At 49.9% G+C, this 18,390-nt stretch overlaps 1 long non-coding RNA gene across 1 annotated transcript; it reads left to right on the forward strand.

The window, feature by feature from the left end:
• Positions 1–6,902: 6,902 nt before the first annotated feature.
• Positions 6,903–8,925, forward strand: LOC125510999. The gene is made up of 2 exons (XR_007284847.1): positions 6,903–7,219; positions 8,484–8,925. It is a non-coding gene; the product is annotated as an uncharacterized LOC125510999 (long non-coding RNA).
• The last annotated feature ends 9,465 nt before the right edge of the window (positions 8,926–18,390 follow it).

The following is an 18,390-nucleotide window of genomic DNA, read 5'->3' on the forward strand; positions in this document are numbered from 1 at the left end:
AAACTAGATTAATTAGCCGGGCGGGGCCCGCATGTCATAGACCCAGGGGAGGTCAAATCCCCTGGTCAACCGGGGCTAAACCACCGGCGGTCAAAGTGGTCAACCCGCCGGCGAGGCCAGACGCGGCGGAGGGCCTCGGATTTGGTCCTCTGGTGACCAAATCGACGGCGGAGACGTGCTATGTGGAGCTGGGGGCTGCCGCATCCAAGGGTGCAAGTGGTTGGACAAGGGGACGCCGTAAACGACGCCGACGAGCTCGACAGCGGCGGCCGGAGTTCGGTTGGCTCGGGGTCGTCGTTGCGACGGCCGTGGTGGCTCGTGCAGGGCACCTACGTGCTCTACACTGCGCGGGGAGGGAGCTGGGCAGGACGGCCGGACCAGTAGATGGCCAGAGACACGTCGGCGGCGAGCACGGGCGGTGATGCGTGCGGGCAAGCTCAAGGCAGCGCATACGATGCACGCAAGCGAAAACGGAAAGGGGGGAAGGATCAGTGGCTCACTGCGGGTGCAGGCGAGCGAACGGCGAGCTCGGGGAGGCAGAGACGGCGACGAAACGGCGATGGGGATCTCGGCGTCGGGAGGTTAAAGACGAGCTCGGTGAGGTCGTCCGGGGGCTTCAGGCGTCGCGCGGCTCGGTGAGAAGGTTGAGGAAGAAGTGGCGGGGCTTCTGGGCGCGTCGGCGGGGCGTGGGGTGGCCGATGGCCGCGGCAGAGCACGGCGGCACCCTCTGGTGCGCTCGGGAAGAGAGGGGGAGGGAGCCAGAGGAGGGGAGGAGCTGCGGGTGTGAGAGAGAGGTCAGGGGGCGCGTGGCGTCGTCTGGAGTCGTCCGGGGCGTCGGCAGAAGCAGGAGGTGGCTCGGGCGTGTGGACGCGCGCGTCGAGCACGCGACTCTCGTCCTTCTGGCGAGAGGAGGGAGATGACTGGCATCGGCCAGCTAGACTGGGCCGTGCTGGGCCAGGCCAGCTAGGCGCCAGGTTAGTTTCCTTTCTCTCTCTCTCTTTTCTGTTTTCTATTTATTTTGTTTCGTTTTGATTTAGTAAAATACTAAACCATTTTATAAAATCCTGGAAATAATTAGGGGTGCTGTCTGAATTATTCCAGTGACCCATAACTACTTCCAACATTTTTGGAGCACCTAAAATATATATAGCATTTAAATAGCTCCAATTCAAATATGTTTGAATTAATTCAAAGCCCAAATATGTCCTGCAAAAATGTAAACCATTTTTGGTAGATGCTTCCACCTCAATCCAGAAATGTTGAACATTTTTAGAGGGCATTTTGAGTTCAATGAAAAATATTTTATTTTGACCCTAGTTGAATTCATTTGGTGCTAGGGTTTAAGCATCCCCATTTCAAGATTAATTGAAATTGAAAAAGATGCATGGATGCAATGCCACTAATTACAAGAAGATTTCTAGGGATGTGACGGCCACGAGGGTGGAGGGCGCGCCCAGGGGGGTGCACTCCAAGTCTTCTGGGCTTTATTCCTTCCAAAAATGAGTTCCATGAAGTTTCAGGTCAATTGGACTCCGTTTGATTTTCCTTTTCTTCGAAACCCTAAAACAGGGTAAAAAGAGAAACTGGCACTGGGCTCTGGGTTAATAGGTTAGTCCCAAAAATGATATAAAAGTGTATAATAAAGCCCATAAACATTCAAAACAGTAGATAATATAGAATGGAGCAATCAAAAATTATAGATATGTTGGAGACGTATCAGTGGACAAGACCAGAGGCACATGGTCAGACCCGATCCTAGTTTCGGCGACCAACAAGCACATAGGGAACCACAGCTCCCAGTCGGCCGTAACAAACACCCTATCTAGAACAGACCGCATCGGCGATAGTTGTTTGTTGGTCCAGGTGAACCGCGCTCCAGACCTGGCCACTTCCCTAAGTGCCATGGCTGCGATCGCATTGTTGAACATGGCGAATCTGTTCCAGTTAATGTTAGCATTGTTCTTGTCCGCACTCAAGCGGATTAAGTTGAAGTCGCCCCCATCACCACTGGCAAATGTTGGGCTTCCACAGAACCCACCCTAGCCTGGAGCTCGTTCAGGAATTCTAGCGAGCATGAGTGGTCAGCTGGGCCGTACACCACAAGCATCACCCATTCCCGCATAGACGCCCTATGTCTAACGTGGGCAGAAATAAAAAAAGGTGCCTGTCTCCCAAGATAGAACCTCAAAGCAAAGGTTGCTTAAACCCATGAGCAAGCCACCAGAGTGGCCGCGGGCCGGGAACCAATGCCACACGAAGCACTCCAGGGGATCAATTGCCAGCAACTCGTGATGCTGAAACTCAGCCTTAATGGTTTCCTGGATGCCTACCGCGTCAATGCCCTCATTGTGCAAGTACTCCTTAAGCTGGGTCCGTCTCCCAGCGTGGCCGAAGCCACGTATGTTCCAAAAGAGGAAACACATCAAATAATGCGGTTACGGAGGCGGATCCTGCGCGAGGTCACCGCTTTTGCCACACGCCTCGTCCTTTGGGGGCAGACGAGGGGGAGAGACGGTATCCTCCCCTGCGGATACCGCGCTCTGATCGGGCAGCGCAGCCATGGACAAGGGTGCCCCTGCTCCCTCTGCCGTTGTGGCCGCGCGCGCAGCTGCAGCACTAGCAAGTGTTGCTTGCGCTAGTTCCTTCGCACGAACTAAAGATATTAGCGAACGGGCATCTCCCTCACACACCAAGTCCACCCCACTATCCCCCAAAATAGCCCCCAGACGCGTGTCCGAGAAAGATTCTAGAATCGTAAAATGGGAGGAGGGGGGATTACCGTCAATCTCCATGTTCTTCTCGGCCTGCAGAAGTTGCGCGCGTTGGAGCGAAGGCATGTTGCCCTTGGCTCCCTTGGGGCGACCACTGGTGCGCGTCGGGGTAGGGTCCGTGGCCACCGTCTTGGAGCGACGCGCCTTGATCACCGGGAGCGCCACAGCCTCCGCCCGCAGGGCAGTGGCTAGTCCCGACGAGGCAGCCGCAGGACCGCCAACAGCCGGGGCTAGCGGAGAAGCCAAGGCCATGACCGCCTGCTTAGGCGTAGGTGGCGCGCCCAAATTCTCCATCGGAGGGATCAACGCCACCTTGCGGCATGCGGTCTTCTTCACCTGCCTCACCGACCCGCTCTTGCTCGCACCTCCGGAGGAGGGGGACAGCCACATGGCGGAGCCGCCCCCTGGTCTCCACCCCCGAGCCCCGGGGAGCGCACGCCTGGCAGGAGAGAGGAGCGACGCCCAGAGTCGCACGAGGCCGTCACTCCCCGTTCCGCCTCGGAGTCAAGGGCCAGATTGGACCCGTACTGGTTCACCTCCAGGAGTGCGCCCGTCGCGCCGGGAGGCGCAGACGCAGCCGCCACCGAGCCCTTGGGAGTACCCGCTGTCTTGTCCAGGGACTTGTCGTGGATGCCCAGCTTGTCCCATGCCGAAGTGTCGATGGAGTCATCGCCCATGCTCTTGTCGTTGTCGTGGTCCGCATCTTTGTCTTTGTTGCTGGGGCCTTTGCCATTGGAAGGTGGGGGCGGTGGAGGTGCCGCGCCGCGCCCTGGCGCCGCCAGCTCTGGCTCCAGCTTGATGACGTACCCCTCGCCGTTCAACCATAGTTCGACACGATCGCCGGCTTGTCAGGTGCACGGCAGGCGGACCGCATTCGCACCGGACCCACCCGGATCAGGGACAGCTCGTCGACCGCAATGGGGCGGCCGATCATGGTGGTGGCTGCCATGAGCCGATCGACCCGTCATTGCTTGGGGGGACGCCCCACAACTTCACCCACACCTCGGGCATGGTCATGGCCTTGGGTTCCTCCTCGTGCGCCTCCCGGATCAACGCCATGATATTGTTGAGGGAGAGGAACAGCTTTCCGCTGCGCGTCGCCATCCTTAGCATCGCTTTGTTGGGAAACACCACCGAGAACCGGTCCACGCCGACCGGAAGCACCTGCCAATCCCATCCTCCCTCAAAGAGGTGCGGCAGCTCCGCCTCAAGAACCACAGAGGAGAGCAGGCCCGGAGCGGCAGAGATGAAGGCCGCATCCGAGCCCAGGCCCTCGACCTCGGCAGCGTCCTCCGGGCCCTCCACGAACGGCAGGCAGAAGAACCCCTGGCCCGGGATCGCGTTCCCCATGATCTGCAGCTGCAGCGGCCTGCCACGGGTCGAGCAGTAGGCCGAGGCGTGGCCTTCTTCTTGACAGAGGATGCAGAGGGGCTTGAACGCGCACTCACTCTGGAAATGGCCGACCCGCCCGCACTTGAAGCACTCCGGCCCATCCGCTGCCTCCACCTCCACCGGGATTGGCTCTGCCGCCGTGCCCTTGGACGAAGACAGTGCCCCCGTCAGCGCAGGCGTAGCCCGGCGTAGATCCGCCACGGGCCCCGGCCGCTGCTTCTGCTTCTTGGCGTAGGGGTTGCCGACCCGGTCGCCGCCGAGAGAGTGCTGCATCTCCTTATGCTTCAGCTCCTTCTTCTTCTCGAGGCCGCGCCGCCGGTGCTCCTCCTTCTTTTGATGCTTGTGCTCCTGCTCCTTGATCCACCATGGGGGCGGCGGCCCCCAACCACCTGCCTCCGCCTCCTGGATCGCGAGCTGCATCTTGGCCTTGGCGCGCAGGTCGCGCTCGCGCTGCCGCTCGGCTTCTGGGTCCAGGGGAGGCGACATCGATGGCTTCTCCCCGCGCCGCTCCCCGCGCGAGCCCATCTGCACCACCTCGGCGAAAGAGCGACGAAGAGGAGGGGGAGGGGATAGGCGACGCAGCCGATGGGCTTGCTTTCCGAAGCGGCGGATCTGAGCAGTGGTGGCTGGAAACCCTAAGGAGGGATCTAGCGCGCCCCGGCGCACCCACATCCATTTATAGGGGAGGCGGGGAGGCAACCCTAGCGACGCGTCGACCGACCGGGCCGCGGGCCGCAAAGGCGCCCCCTGGGCCGCCTCCAACGCATTGCCAGCCCGCAGCACCAGGTCCAACCCCATCCCTGTGGAGCCAGGCCCCGAGGGGAGCACATCGGGCCCCCCCAACTGGACCGTGCGGCCCAACTGACGCCAGCGGCCCACCAATGGACCGCGGCCCAGCCACGGAAACCCTAACGGTTTCCCCTCCGAGCGGAGACGACGCCAATCCGCCGCCGCCACCCTGCGCGCCCATCGCCGGCCGCCGAGGCTCCGCGTCCAGCCGAGCTAGCTCCTGCGCCGCGGCCTCCCTCGCCGCTGTTAGGAGCGCAAGGGCACCCGCCCCCTGGCGACCCCGTGGTACCCCGCCACGCGACTCCGCTTGGCGACCCACGCCGCGGCCACCGGGCGCAAAACGCCGGTGCCGGCCCGCCCTACCGGAAGCTCCCTGCTCCTCGGCGTGCGTGACATAGTCAGCCAGCGAACACGACGAACGTGCCCGCGTCGAAATCGAACTCGCACTCCCACCCTCACTCACATGGCTTACCTCGTCGTCGTCCGAGCTTTCCCCCGCCAACGCAAGTGGCTGCCGCCCGACGGCGCCGGGCTGAGGAGGGGTGCAGCATGCGCCGCCCTGCCCCCCGCGCCCTTCCGCACCGCCGTCCACTCCTCGTCGGAGCAGACCGCCTCCTCCACCCGGACACCGAGCGCGTCGCCGCTGCCTCCTGACCGTACAGGAGCCGTTGGGAGCGCCATCATGGTTCCGACGACACTCTCACACATACATGATGCAGATACATGGGCTTTAATAGCCGGACTCACACGACTATCACGCACCCACTAACCACTACATGCACACACGCCGGCCAAGCCACACACAAATGGCTTGATCCGTTTTTAACTCCACACTACCTACCTTCATGCATGCACGTTCAGCACTAACTAGCCGAACCTCACGCAACGGCCACACAGCTCGGCCGTTTACCTCCATGCATGTAGTCTGCCACTAACAAACACTTGACCACACTAATATGCATGTACATCACTAAGTCTAACTAAATCATGTCACGGCCACTCATCTCCTGGCTTGCCGATTTGCTCGCCTGCACTCGCTCTATCTCTGTGTTGCTGATCCGGCCGCTTTGCCATGTTGCCGAGCATGCAACGAATCATCACTTAGTAACACTAATGCAACTCTACATCTCTATGACCAATGCAACAGATTAAACATGATCTAATCCTATATGCTTAATACTAATAACAAGATTAGTTCCAACAGTAACTCCAGTTAATACCACGGCAGAACTGAACAATAATGATTACTCTTGCTCTCCCCTACCTACAATTTCGAAATTTCCTTATGGACGCATGCCCTCCATCGATGAAGTCCAGCAACGAGATTAAATAATATTTTCTACAGTTTTGTGCAAATTACACGAAGAAGTAACCTAGGTATATTATAATTAAACCATCATCACCTAGAGGATATGTTCTATGGGACTGAAAATGACTCTTGTCCCATCTTTGGTCAATTTCCTACCCTTCGCGAGCAAGAGGAGATCTTGTATGACAAACTATCTTTGTTTCTTATCTTTGCACCGGATGCTGGATATGCGTTGTTCCGTTATCTGATGATAGTGGAACCCGGCCATAAGGTAGTAATTCAGTGTTTTTGTTAGTACGTGGCCATCTGATATGGCCACAAATTACTTACTCCCTCCGTCTCATAATATAAGAATGTTTTCCTCCGTTCCATAATATAAGAACGTTTTTGACACTAGCGTAGTGTTAAAAACGTTCTTATATTATGGGACGGAAGGAGTACCATTCAGTGATTCTGCAAAGTATCCCTATGTTGTTGATAACTCTGGTTATATGAGATTTCAGTTTCACTGATTTGGAAACTATTTTTCAGGTCAAGTCGGTGTGTCCAGCATATTAGCCGAAGCTAAGTTGTATGCTCAGTCTTTGCTGCTTCATTAATTGGCCGAACATTCGCGATCTAAAGCCTGTGGCCAGAAAATTTCCAGGTATTCGTGGGGAAAAAGATTCCAATTGGACTGGTTTAGGATGTTTCCAAGTTGGAACACTGTTCTGTTCCACCACATGGACAGTCAGACTTCTCATTTGGTAGCATGCGTACTGTGTATTTGATATGTATTTCATTTGGTACGTAGCAAGCCGGCTCATTTTGACCCCTCAACCTTCAGAGATAAGGTCTTCCTGTGAGAGTCGACCATCTCCTCGTTCGTCCAGATCCACTCCATGGCGATATGTGCTACAAGCATACAAATATGAGAAAGATGCTTCATAAATTGTATTGTCACATCAATTCCTAAGAGGTATGTTTGGCTCAATCATGACCGTCTTTATATCTTACTGAACTTCTATACTTCCGTTAGTGGATGATTTTCTATAGGTTTGCGTTCTGGCATTCTTATTCTTTGGTTCTATGCATCAATAGGTTTCCACCTGTTCTCCTGGTGTTATTCCTTTTCTCTGTCAGACAGCTTATGCAGAGTTACCCAATGCCTGCCCAGCTCCAGTTAGTAGTACCACGGCAGAACTGAACAATAGTGATTAATTTTGCACTCTCCTTCGACCTTTCCTTATGGATGTATTCCCTCCATCAATGAAGCCCAGCAACAAATTAAATAATTTTCTTAAATTTTGTGCAAATTACTGAAGAACCATCCTAGGTTTATTATAATTATGAAAACGTGACAATGTTTATTCTTCATCACCTAGAGACTATGTTATGTTATTCGATATGCGAAGTCGAGCACTCTTACTTGTGCGACTAGACGGAAGCGTCTTACCTCGATGTGAGGGACGCGTTACGTGTTATATGGAGCAGGGGCGCACCTCCCTGATAGCGCATACATTGCGGTAGTTTAGATCTTCTAGGAAGATTATATCTTGGGGAGGAAGCGATAAGAGAGAGGTTATAATATGAGATATGAGATAAACATCCAAACAATCTACTCTATCTATCTCTATCATGCACCGGTGTGGGGCTCAATGAACGTGACATGTTTACATGTTTGACACCCTCCCTTAATCACAACTTCATCAACTTGAGATTATGCTTGAAGTCCTCAAAGCTTCTGACAGGTAGGGCCTTTGTGAATCCATCTGCTATCTGATCTCTGGAATGCACAAACCGAATGTTAAGTTGCTTTTGAGCCACTCTTTCTCTGATAAAATGGAAATCAATCTTTATATGCTTTGTTCTGGCATGGAAAACAGGGTTAGCAGATAAGTATGTGGCACCTAAGTTATCACACCACAAACAGGGAGCCTTGGCACTTTTCACACCAAGCTCCTTTAGCATGGACTGCACCCATATGATCTTAGCTGTACCATTAGCTAATGCTTTGTATTCTGCCTCTGTACTTGATCTGGAGACCGTGGCCTGTTTTCTTGCACACCATGAAATCAAGTTAGGGCCAAAGAAAACTGCAAAGCCACCAGTGGAACGCCTGTCATCTAGGCATCCTGCCCAATCAGAATCTGAGAAGGCACTCACAAGTGTAGATGAAGATTTGCTGAGATTGAGACCAATATTAAGAGTGTTTTTGACATATCTGACTATGCGTTTTGCAGCAGTCCAATGAACTATAGTGGGTGCATGGAGGAATTGGCAAACTTTATTGACAGCAAATGAGATATCAGGTCTTGTAAGTGTTAAATATTGAAGTGCACCTACTAGACTTCTGTATTTTGTGCTGTCATCTTGGCTCAAGGGCTGCCCTTTTGTAAGAGATAGCTTTTCAGAACTAGACAATGGAGTGGATGAGGGTTTACAACCTTGTAAGCCAGCTTTCTTCACCAAGTCTGTTGCATACTTTTCTTGGGAGAGATGAATACCATTCTCATGCTTCTTTACTTCTATTCCCAGAAAATAATGCAACTCTCCAAGATCCTTGAGAGCAAACTCTGCACTAAGATCTTTCAAAAGTCCTATGACAGTATCATCAGATGAACTTGTAACAATAATATCATCAACATATATGAGAACAAATATGTGTGTGTTGCATTTATTGTAGATGAACAATGAGGTGTCAGACTTAGAAGGGACAAAACCAAGTGTTTGCATTTTTTGACTGAGTCGGGAATACCACGCCCTAGGAGCTTGCTTCAACCCATATAGTGCCTTATCAAGTTTGCACACGTGAGAAGGTGCATTCTTGTTTTCAAACCCAGGAGGTTGTTTCATGTACACTTCCTTTTCCAGAACACCATGAAGAAACGCGTTCTATACATCAAGTTGTCTGAGACTCCAGCCTCTGGAAACTGCAATAGACAACACAAGACGAATGGTGACAGCTTTTACAACGGGACTAAAGGTGTCCTCGTAGTCTATGCCATACCATTGTTTAAAGCCCTTTGCCACAAGTCTTGCTTTGTAGCGATCTATGGTTCCATCAGATTTTCTCTTGATCCTAAAAACCCACTTACAATCAATAATATTTTAACCTTTCTGTGGGGAACCAAGTGCCAGGTTTTATTTCTTTTCAGAGCCATGTATTCTTCATTCATGGCTTTTCTCCAATGTTCATCACCAAGTGCTTCTTCAAGTGTATAAGGTTCACCTGGTTCACCTGTTGAACAAATCATACCGTATTTTGTTACATGTTTGTAATCAACAGGTTGAACTACCCCTTTTTGCAGCTGTGTATGTCGTGGTGACTGCAAAGAGGATCCCGTGCTGCGTACAGGAGTTTCTGCATGCACCGATCCCAAGGAGGATTCGGGGATAGCAGCGGTGTCCAGCGGCAGCAGATCTTCTGTGGCAGGGGACGAAGCAGCGACGCGCACGGGCGAAGCAGCAGCCGCCGCAGAAGATCCGGGATCATCATTGCCCGTGGCCCTCCTGGCGCCAGCAGCGGAGTCCACGCCAGCAGTGGTTGGGCCCGCGCCGGTCGGGCGACGCAGGTCGCGCCGCTTGTAGCAGACCGGTTGGACCGGAAAGCGGGCGCGCGTCGAGCCAGTCGGAGGTGGCCACGCGGTCGAGCGGGGTTGGTGCTGGGCGAGGGGCGCGGCGTCAGGCACAGGAGCGGCCCGATCGGGCACAGCCGAGACGCGGGTGGGCGCTGACCCCGAGGCGGATCCACGCAGCCTGTCGTCGGATGCAGATCCCGGGGCGGATTCTGTCGGCCCTGCACACACCGATCCCGAGGGGGATTTGTTCCCCGAGCTGGGGCACATGAAATATGGTGCTGTAGCACCGTTTTCTTCAGGATTTTCACCGATTTCTTCAGAGTTTCCGTTCCCAGATGCATCTGCACTATCTCATGTATCATCACACAACTCATGCAACGTGGTGAGTGTTGGGGAACGTAGTAATTTCAAAAAAAATCCTACACACACGCAAGATCATGGTGATGCATAGCAACGAGAGGGGAGAGTATTGTCCACGTACCCTCGTAGACCGAAAGCGGAAGCGTTAGCACAACGCGGTTGATGTAGTCGTACGTCTTCACGATCCGACCGATCAAGTACCGAACGTACGACACCTCTGAGTTCAGCACATGTTCAGCCCGATGACGTCCCTCGAACTCCAATCCAGCCGAGTGTTGAGGGAGAGTTTCGTCAGCACGACGGCGTGGTGACGATGTTGATGTTCTACCGATGCAGGGCTTCGCCTAAGCACCACTACAGTATTATCGAGGTGGACTATGGTGAAGGGGGGCGCCGCACAATGATCAATTGTTGTGTCTCTAGGGTGCCCCCGCCCTCGTATATAAAGGAGCAAGGGGGGTGTGGCCGCCAAGGGAGAGGGCGCGCCAGGAGGAGTCCTACTCCGGGAGTAGGACTCCCCCCTTTCCTAGTTGGATTAGGACTTGAGGGGGAAGGAGTGGAGGAGAAGGAAGGAAGGAAGGGGGGCGCCGCCCCCCTCTCCTTGTCCTATTCGGACTAGGGGGAGGGGCGCGCGGCCAGCCCTTGCCTCCTCTCCTCTCTTCCACCTAGGCCCACTAAGGCCCAATAACCCCCGGGGGGGTCCGGTAACCCCCCGGCACTCCGGTAAAATCCTGATTTCACCCGGAACGTTTCCGATATCCAAATATAGGCTTCCAATATATCAATCTTTATGTCTCGACCATTTTGAGACTCCTCGTCATGTCCGTGATCACATCCGGGACTCCGAACAAGCTTCGGTACATCAAAACATATAAACTCATAATATAACTGTCATCGTAACGTTAAGCGTGCGGACCCTACGGGTTCGAGAACTATGTAGACATGACCGAGACACGTCTCCGGTCAATAACTAATAGTGGAACCTGGATGCTCATATTGGCTCCTACATATTCTACGAAGATCTTTATCGGTCAGACCGCATAACAACATACGTTGTTCCCTTTGTCATCGGTATGTTACTTGCCCGAGATTTGATCGTCGGTATCTCAATACCTAGTTCAATCTCGTTACCGGCAAGTCTCTTTACTCATTCCGTAATACATCATCCCGCAACTAACTCATTAGTTGCAATGCTTTGCAAGGCTTGAGTGACGTTCATTACCTAGAGGGCCCAGAGATACCTCTCCGACAATCGGAGTGACAAATCCTAATCTCGAAATACGCCAACCCAACAAATACCGTCGGAGACACATGTAGAGCACCTTTATAATCACCCGGTTGCGTTGTGACATTTGGTAGCACACAAAGTGTTCCTCCGGTAAACGGGAGTTGCATAATCTCATAGTCATAGGAACATATATAAGTTATAAGAAAGCAATAGCAACAAACTAAACGATCAAGTGCTAAGCTAATGGAATGGGTCAAGTCAATCACATCATTCTCCTAATGATGTGACCTCGTTAATCAAATAACAACTCTTTGTTCATGGTTAGGAAACATAACCATCTTTGATTAACGAGCTAGTCAAGTAGAGGCATACTAGTGACATTCTGTTTGTCTATGTATTCACACATGTATTATGTTTCCGGTTAATACAATTCTAGCATGAATAATAAACATTTATCATGATATAAGGAAATAAATAATAACTTTATTATTGCCTCTAGGGCATATTTCCTTCAGTCTCCCACTTGCACTAGAGTCAATAATCTAGATTACACTGTAATGATTCTAACACCCATGGAGTCTTGGTGCTGATCATATTTTGCTCGTGGAAGAGGCTTAGTCAACGGGTCTACAACATTCAGATCCGTATGTATCTTGCAAATCTCTATGTCTCCCACCTGGACTAGATCCCGGATGGAATTGAAGCGTCTCTTGATGTGCTTGGTCCTTTTGTGAAATCTGGATTCCTTTGCCAAGGCAATTGCACCAGTATTGTCACAAAAGATTTTCATTGGACCCGATGCACTAGGTATGACACCTAGATCGGATATGAACTCCTTCATCCAGAATCCTTCGTTCGCTGCTTCCGAAGCAGCTATGTACTCCGCTTCACATGTAGATCCCGCTACGACGCTTTGTTTAGAACTGCACCAACTGACAGCTCCACCGTTTAATGTAAACACGTATCCGGTTTGCGATTTAGAATCGTCCGGATCAGTGTCAAAGCTTGCATAAACGTAACCTTTTACGGTGAGCTCTTTGTCACCTCCATATACGAGAAACATATCCTTAGTCCTTTTCAGGTATTTCAGGATGTTCTTGACCGCTGTCCAGTGATCCACTCCTGGATTACTTTGGTACCTCCCTGCTAAACTTATAGCAAGGCACACATCAGGTCTGGTACACAGCATTGCATACATGATAGAGCCTATGGCTGAAGCATAGGGAACATCTTTCATTTTCTCTCTATCTTCTGCAGTGGTCGGGCATTGAGTCTGACTCAACTTCACACCTTTTAACACAGGCAAGAACCCTTTCTTTGCTTGATCCATTTTGAACTTCTTCAAAATCTTGTCAAGGTATGTGCTTTGTGAAAGTCCAATTAAGCGTCTCGATCTATCTCTATAGATCTTTATGCCTAATATGTAAGCAGCTTCACCGAGGTCTTTCATTGAAAACTCTTATTCAAGTATCCCTTTATGCTATCCAGAAATTCTATATCATTTCCAATCAGTAATATGTCATCCACATATAATATCAGAAATGCTACAGAGCTCCCACTCACTTTCTTGTAAATACAGGCTTCTCCGAAAGTCTGTATAAACCCAAATGCTTTGATCACACTATCAAAGCGTTTATTCCAACTCCGAGAGGCTTGCACAAGTCCATAAATGGATCGCTGGAGCTTGAACACTTTGTTAGCTCCCTTTGGATCGGCAAAACCTTCCGGTTGCATCATATACAACTCTTCTTCCAGAAATCCATTCAGGAATGCAGTTTTGACATCCATTTGCCAAATTTCATAATCATAAAATGCGGCAACTGCTAACATGATTCGGACAGACTTAAGCATCGCTACGGGTGAGAAGGTCTCATCGTAGTCAACCCCTTGAACTTGTCGAAAACCTTTCGCGACAAGTCGAGCTTTGTAGACAGTAACATTACCGTCAGCGTCAGTCTTCTTCTTGAAGATCCATTTATTCTCAATTGCTTGCCGATCATCGGGCAAGTCAACCAAAGTCCATACTTTGTTCTCATACATGGATCCCATCTCAGATTTCATGGCTTCAAGCCACTTTGCGGAATCTGGGCTCACCATCGCTTCTTCATAGTTCGTAGGTTCATCATGATCTAGTAGCATGACTTCCAGAACTGGATTACCGTACCACTCTGGCGCGGATCTCACTCTGGTTGATCTACGAGGTTCAGTAGTATCTTGATCTAAAGCTTCATGATCATCATCATTAGCTTCCTCACTAACTGGTGTAGGTGTCACTGAAACAGTTTTCTGTGATGTACTACTTTCCAATAAGGGAGTAGGTATAGTTACCTCGTCAAGTTCTACTTTCCTCCCACTCACTTCTTTCGAGAGAAACTCCTTCTCCAAAAAGTTTCCGAATTTAGCAACAAAAGTCTTGCCTTCGGATCTGTGATAGAAGGTGTATCCAATAGTTTCCTTTGGATATCCTATGAAGACACATTTCTCCGATTTGGGTTCGAGCTTATCAGGTTGAAGCTTTTTCACATAAGCATCGCAGCCCCAAACTTTCAGAAACGACAACTTTGGTTTCTTGCCAAACCACAGTTCATAAGGCGTCGTCTCAATGGATTTTGATGGTGCCCTATTTAACGTGAATGCGGCCGTCTCTAGAGCGTATCCCCAAAACGATAGCGGTAAATCAGTAAGAGACATCATAGATCGCACCATATCTAGTAAAGTACGATTACGACGTTCGGACACACCATTACGCTGTGGTGTTCCGGGTGGCGTGAGTTGCAAAACTATTCCACAATTTTTCAAATGTACACCAAACTCGTAACTCAAATATTCTCCTCCACGATCAGATCGTAGAAACTTTATTTTCTTGTTACGATGATTTTTCAAATTCACTCTGAAATTCTTTGAACTTTTCAAATGTTTCAGACTTATGTTTCATTAAGTAGATATACCCATATCTGCTTAAGTCATCTGTGAAGGTGAGAAAATAACGATATCCGCCACGAGCCTCAATATTCATCGGACCACATACATCTGTATGTATGATTTCCAACAAATCTGTTGCTCTCTCCATAGTACCGGAGAACGGTGTTTTAGTCATCTTGCCCATGAGGCACGGTTCGCAATTACCAAGTGATTCATAATCAAGTGGTTCCAAAAGTCCATCAGTATGGAGTTTCTTCATGCGCTTTACACCGATATGACCTAAACGGCAGTGCCACAAATAAGTTGCACCATCATTATTAACTCTGCATCTTTTGGCTTCAACATTATGAATATGTGTACCATTACTCTCGAGATTCAATAAGAGTAGACCACTCTTTAAGGGTGCATGACCATAAAAGATATTACTCATATAAATAGAACAACCATTATTCTCTGATTTAAATGAATAACGGTCTCGCATTAAACAAGATCCAGATATAATGTTCATGCTCAACGCTGGCACCAAATAACAATTATTTAGGTCTAATATTAATCCCGAAGGTAGATGTAGAGGTAGCGTGCCGACCGCGATCACATCGACTTTGGAACCGTTTCCCACGCGCATCGTCACCTCGTCCTTAGCCAATCTTCGCTTAATCCGTAGTCCCTGTTTCGAGTTGCAAATATTAGCAACAGAACCATTATCAAATACCCAGGTGCTACTGCGAGCATTAGTAAGGTACACATCAATAACATGTATATCACATATACCTTTGTTCACCTTGCCATCCTTCTTATCCGCCAAATACTTGGGGCAGTTCCGCTTCCAGTGACCAGTCTGCTTGCAGTAGAAGCACTCAGTTTCAGGCTTAGGTCCAGACTTGGGTTTCTTCTCTTGAGCAGCAACTTGCTTGCTGTTCTTCTTGAAGTTCCCCTTATTCTTCCCTTTGCCCTTTTTCTTGAAACTAGTGGTCTTGTTAACCATCAACACTTGATGCTCCTTTTTGATTTCTACCTCCGCAGCTTTCAGCATTGCGAAGAGCTCGGGAATAGTCTTGTTCATCCCTTGCATATTATAGTTCATCACCAAGCTCTTGTAGCTTGGTGGCAGTGATTGGAGAATTCTGTCAATGACGCAATTGTCTGGAAGATTAACTCCCATCTGAATCAAGTGATTATTATACCCAGACATTTTGAGTATATGCTCACTGACAGAACTATTCTCCTCCATCTTGCAGCTATAGAACTTATTGGAGACTTCATATCTCTCAATCCGGGCATTTGCTTGAAATATTAACTTCAACTCCTGGAACATCTCATATGCTCCATGACGTTCAAAACGTCGTTGAAGTCCCGATTCTAAGCCGTAAAGCATGGCACACTGAACTATCGAGTAGTCATTAGCTTTGCTTTGCCAGACGTTCATAACATCTGGTGTTGCTCCAGCAGCAGGCCTGGCACCCAGCGGTGCTTCTATGACGTAATTCTTCTGAGCAGCAATGAGGATAATCCTCAAGTTACGGACCCAGTCCGTGTAATTGCTACCATCATCTTTCAACTTTGCTTTCTCAAGGAACGCATTAAAATTCAACGGAACAACAGCACGAGCCATCTATCTACAATCAAACATAAACAAGCAAGATACTATCAGGTACTAATTTCATGATAAGTTTAAGTTCAATTAATCAAATTACTTAAGAACTCCCACTTAGATAGACATCCCTCTAATCCTCTAAGTGATCACGTGATCCAAATCAACTAAACCATGTCCGATCATCACGTGAGATGGAGTAGTTTCATTGGTGAACATCGCTATGTTCATCATATCTACTATATGATTCACGCTCGACCTTACGGTCTCCGTGTTCCGAGGCCATATCTGTATATGCTTGGCTCGTCAAGTATAACCTGAGTATTCCGCGTGTGCAACTGTTTTGCACCCGTTGTATTTGAACGTAGAGCCTATCACACCCGATCATCACGTGGTGTCTCAGCACGAAGAACTTTGGCAACGGTGCATACTCAGGGAGAACACTTCTTGATAATTTAGTGAGAGATCATCTTATAATGCTACCGTCAATCAAAGCAAGATAAGATGCATAAAAAGATAAACATCACATGCAATCAATACAAGTGATATGATATGGCCATCATCATCTTGTGCCTGTGATCTCCATCTCCGAAGCACCGTCATGATCACCATCGTCACCGGCGCGACACCTTGATCTCCATCGTAGCATCGTTGTCGTCTCGCCAATCTTATGCTTCCACGACTATCGCTACCGCTTAGTGATAAAGTAAAGCATTACATCGCGATTGCATTGCATACAATAAAGCGACAACCATATGGCTCCTCCCAGTTGCCGATAACTTGGTTACAAAACATGATCATCTCATACAATAAAATTCAGCATCATGCCTTGGCCATATCACATCACAACATGCCCTGCAAAAACAAGTTAGACGTCCTCTACTTTGTTGTTGCAAGTTTTACGTGGCTGCTACGGGCTTAAGCAAGAACCAATCTCACCTACGCATCAAAACCACAACGATAGTTTGTCAAATAGACTCCGTTTTAACCTTCGCAAGGACCGGGCGTAGCCACACTTGGTTCAACTAAAGTTGGAGAGACAGTCGCCCGCAAGCCACCTGTGTCCAAAGCACGTCAGGGGAACTGGTCTCGCGTAAGCGTACGCGTAAGGTTGGTCCGGGTCGTCTCGTCCAACAATACCGCCGAACCAAAGTATGACATGCTGGTAGGAAGTATGACTTATATCGCCCACAACTCACTTGTGTTCTACTCGTGCATATAACATCAAACCATAAAACCTAGGCTCGGATGCCACTGTTGGGGAACGCAGTAATTTCAAAAAATTTCCTACGCACACGCAAGATCATGGTGATGCATAGCAACGAGAGGGGAGAGTGTTGTCTACGTACCCACGCAGACCGACTGCGGAAGCGATCACACAACGTAGAGGAAGTAGTCGTACGTCTTCCCGATCCGACCGATCCAAGCACCGTTACTCCGGCACCTCCGAGTTCTTAGCACACGTACAGCTCAATGACGATCCCCGGGCTCCGATCCAGCAAAGCGTCGGGGAAGAGTTCTGTCAGCACGACGGCGTGGTGACGATCTTGATGTTCTACCGATGTAGGGCTACGCCAAAGCACTACAACAATATGATCAAGGTGGAATATGGTGGCAGGGGGCACCGCACACGGCTAAGGAACGATCTCAAGGATCAACTTGTGTGTCTAGAGGTGCCCCCTTGCCCCTGTATATAAAGGAGCCAAGGGGGAGGGGGCGGCCGGCCAGGAAGAGGGCGCAGGAGGAGTCCTACTCCTACCGGGAGTAGGACCCCCCCCAATCCTATTCCAAATAGGATTCCCAAGGGGGAAAGAGAGAGAGAGAGAGAGAGAGAGAGAGAGAGAGAGGGCCGGCCACCTCTCCTAGTCCTAATAGGACTAGGGGAAGGGGGAGGCGTGCGGCCACCTTGGGCTGCCCCTTTTCTCCTTTCCACTAAAGCCCATTAAGGCCCATATAGTTCCCGGGGGGTTCCGGCAACCTCCCAGTACTCCGGTAAAATCCCGATTCCACCCGAAACACTTCCGATATCCAAACATAGGCTTCCAATATATCAATCTTTATGTCTCGACCATTTAGAGACTCCTTGTCATGTCCGTGATCACATCCGGGACTCCGAACTAACTTCGGTACATCAAAATGCATAAACTCATAATAACTGTCATCGTAACGTTAAGCGTGCGGACCCTACGGTTCGAGAACAATGTAGACATGACTGAGACACATCTCCGGTCAATAACCAATAGCGGGACCTGGATGCCCATATTGGCTCCTACATATTCTGCGAAGATCTTTATCGGTCAGACCGTATAACAACATACGTTGTTCCCTTTGTCATCGGTATGTTACTTGCCGGAGATTCGATCGTCGGTATCCAATACCTAGTTCAATCTCGTTACCGGCAAGTCTCTTTACTCGTTCCGTAATACATCATCCCGCAACTAACTCATTAGTTGCAATGCTTGCAAGGC

The sequence above is a fragment of the Triticum urartu genome, chromosome 5 (genome assembly GCF_003073215.2).
Source record: "Triticum urartu cultivar G1812 chromosome 5, Tu2.1, whole genome shotgun sequence".
Lineage (NCBI taxonomy): Eukaryota > Viridiplantae > Streptophyta > Magnoliopsida > Poales > Poaceae > Triticum > Triticum urartu.